A 3,876-nucleotide genomic window follows, 5' to 3' on the forward strand; every position below is an offset into this window, starting at 1 on the left:
CTAAATTGTCAACACGAGACAAACAACATTTAATAATGCTGAGACTGAAAGTAAAAGAATTTCAAAAGAATTTCTGTATAATTCATACAGAAAAAAAAATCTGGAGTTACTATAGATAAAATAGAATTATAGCAATATTACTAAAGACAATGAGGAACATTTTCTAGTGATAAAAAGCATTAATCAGGGATTTATAACAATTTTAAAAAATATACACATCTAACAATGTTTGTTCCAGTGGAGCAAAACTAAGTGAAGGAAGAAATAGGACAATTCAGTGAGAATAGACACTTCAATATTTCACATTAAAAAAATATTACAACAACCAGACAGAAGATCAAGGAAATCTAATATTTTAACATGATAAATGAACTAGAGCTAATAAACATCTATACAAGTCTTCGCTCAGAAGACTACACAATTTTATCAAGTACACGTGGAATATTCTCCAGGACAGAACATGTACTATGCCAAAGAAGAAGCTTCTCTCTATATGTAAGTTGAAATAATGCAGAGCATGTTCTCTAACCACATAGAATGAAATTAGACATTACTAATGGCAATGGGTTTGGTAAATTCACAAATAGGTGGAAAGTAAAACACTACTGAATAATCAATGTGCCAAAGAAGAAACAAAAAGGAAAATTAGAATATTCTGAGAAAGAAATCAATGAATTATAAATTAACCTCCATCTTAAGAAAGTGGAAAAAGAGCAAACTAAACCCAAGGCAAGAAGAAGGAAGGAAATAGAAAGATTGGAGCAGAAATTAATAGAGAATAAAATAATCAGTAAAGCCAAAAAAGCGTTCCTTTGTAAAGACCAAGAAAATTAACACACTTTTATCTAGACTGGACAGGAAAAAAATTGAAGACTTAAATTACTAAAGTCAAGAATAAAAGGATAAATCACTGTTAATTTTACTGAAATAAAAAGGATTATAAGGAAGGGCCATGAATAACTGTATGCTAACAAATTAGATAATTTACATGAAGCAGATAAATTCCTAAAGAGACAACCAACACTGAGCCAAAAAGAAAGAAAACGTTAATGACCTACAACAAATTTTAAAAAATGAATTGGTAATTTTAAAACTTCTTGCAAAGAAAAGCCCAGATCCAGATGACCTTATTGCTGAATTCAACTAAACACTTAAAAAAATTAATTCCAATTATTCATAAACCCCTTAAAAAATAGAAGAAGAGGGATCACTTCCCAACTCATTTTATGAAGTCTGTATTATTTGATCTCAAAACTAGACAAAGACACTACAAGAAAACCATAGACCAGTATCTCTTATGAATATACATACAAAATACTCAATAAAATATTAACAAACCACATTCATTAACTTTAAGAAGGATTATACACCATGACCACATAGGATTTATTCCAGGAATGCAATATGAGTTTAACATGTGGAAATCAGTGTAATGTAACTTATCCATAGAATAAAGCACAAATCCCACAGGGTCATCTCACTACACACCAAAAAGGCATTTGACAAAATGTAACAGCTTTTCATGATTAATAGCTTCAACATACCATTAATAGAAGGTAACTTCCTCCACTTGCTAAGGGGCATCTATGAAAAACCCACAACTAATATCATACTTAACTGAAACAACTTAAGTGAAATACTGAACGCTTCCTCTAAGATCAAGATAAAGGCAAGGATGCCTGCTTTCACCACTGCTGCTCAACATTGTGCTGGAGATTCCAGGCAGGGCAATTAGGCATTAAGAAGGAATTAGGCATTCAGGTGGAAAAGAAGAAGTATAGAAATACTGTATAGAAATGCCCAAGCAATCCACTAAAAATTACTAGAACAACGACAACAAAAAAGAATTCAACAAGGTTGCAGGGCAGATCAAAATATGAAAATCACTTGTATTTGTATAAATTATCAATGAACAATCTGAAAGTTAAATTAAGAAAATAATTCTATTTATAGTTGCAAAAAATCAAGTATCTGAGAATAAATTAAATAAATGAAATCTTATAATCTGAATATTAAAAAACATTGTTGCAAGAAATTAAAGAAGACCTGGGGTCCCTGGGTGGCTCAGTCAATTAAGCATCTGACTTCAGCTCAGGTCATGATCTCATGATTCATGGGTTTGAGCCCCACAACAGGCTCTGTGCTGACAGCTCAGAGCCTGGACACTGCATCCAATTCTGTGTCTCCCTCTCTTTCTCTCTCTGCCCCTCCCCTGCTCATGCTATGTCTCTCTCTCTCTGAAAAATAAGCAAATATTAAAAAGTTAAAAAAAAAAAAGAAATCAAAGAAGACCTTAAAAATATCAAAGTCATCCCTCATTCATGGACCAGAGAACTTAACACTGTGAAGATGACAATCCTCTCCAAATCGATCTTTAAGATTTAACACCATCTCTAACAAATTCCCAGTTTTTTTTTCTTGGAAAGTAGCACTTTACTTCCTAAAATTCATGTGGAAATTCAAGGTACATGTAATAGACAAAACAATCGTGGGGGAAAAAAATAAGATTAGAGAATTCACACTTCCCAGTTTGAAACCTTCTACAAAGTAACAATAATCAAGCCTGTGTGGTCCTGGCATGAGGATAGACTTATAAATGAATGGAATGGAATTCGCAGTCCAGAAATAAACCCTTACATTTATAATTACTTGATTTTTGGTGTGGGTGCCAAGACAATTCAATAGGAAAATAATCGTCTGAATAGTCTATTTGACAAATGATGCTGGGACAACTCTGTAACCATAAGCAAATGAATGAAGCTGGACTTCATATGTAGTAATTCACTCAAAATAGATCATAGACCTAAATGATTATACAAGGAAAACTACAAAACTCCTAAAAAGAAAATATACAAGGAAATACTTGTGACCTTAGGTTAGACAAAGCCTTCTGAATTATGATACCAAAACACAAGGAACAAAAGAAAAAAAGATTCTGCTTCGTTGCAAGAAAAAAAAAATGTTTGTGGTTCAAAGGACACCATTTAAAAAATAAAACAACAGTGGTTGCTTCGGCAGCAAATATACTAAAATTGGAACGATACAGAGAAGATTAGCATGGCCCTTGCACAAAGATGACATATAAATTCGTGAAGCGTACCCTATTTTATGAAAAAATAAAACAACCCACAAAATTGGAGAAAATATTTGCCCCCATCTATCCAACTAGGTACTTGTAACTAAAGAACTCTTACACCTCAATAATAAAAACACAAACCAATATTAAAAATGGACAGAAGAGATGAATAGACATTTCACCAAAGATGATACACAAAAAGGCAATCAGCACATGAAAAGATGCTCAGCATCATTAGTCATTAGGGAAATGCAAATAAAAATCACGTTGGAGATAGCTATAAATAAAAGACAATAGCAAGTGTTGGCGAGGATGTGGAGAAATGGGGATCCTCATACATTGCTGGTGGGAGTATAAAATGGCACAATTGCTTTGGAAAACTGTCTAGCAGCTCCTCAAAATGTTAAACATAGAGTTACCATGTGCCCAGAAATTCCAGTCCTTGGATATATACGCAAGAGAAATGAAATCAGACCTCTATACAAAAACATGTACATAAATGTTCATGGCAGCATTATTAGCAAGATCGCCAAAGGGGAAACAACCTGAATATCCGTCAAATGATGAATGGATAAATAAAATTTGGTCTATGTATGCGATGGATTACAGTTCAGCAATATAAAGGAATAAAGTACTGATTCATGCTGCTATTCGAATAAAACCTCATAAAAACTTTTATGCTGAGTGGGAAAAAAAGTCATAAAAGACCATATATTGAATGATTACATTTATATGAAGCATCCATAAAACCTAGAGACTCATAGCAGGTTAACAGATATCTATCTGGGGCTGGAAGTGGG

The 3,876-nt window shown here is 33.0% G+C and overlaps 1 non-coding gene across 1 annotated transcript; it reads left to right on the forward strand.

Moving 5' to 3' along the window:
- Positions 1 to 3,006: 3,006 nt before the first annotated feature.
- LOC111556898 lies at positions 3,007 to 3,109 on the forward strand. The gene has a single exon (XR_002736604.1). It is a non-coding gene; the product is annotated as a U6 spliceosomal RNA (small nuclear RNA).
- The last annotated feature ends 767 nt before the right edge of the window (positions 3,110 to 3,876 follow it).

Source organism: Felis catus, chromosome D1 (genome assembly GCF_018350175.1).
Source record: "Felis catus isolate Fca126 chromosome D1, F.catus_Fca126_mat1.0, whole genome shotgun sequence".
In the NCBI taxonomy this organism is placed as follows: domain Eukaryota; kingdom Metazoa; phylum Chordata; class Mammalia; order Carnivora; family Felidae; genus Felis; species Felis catus.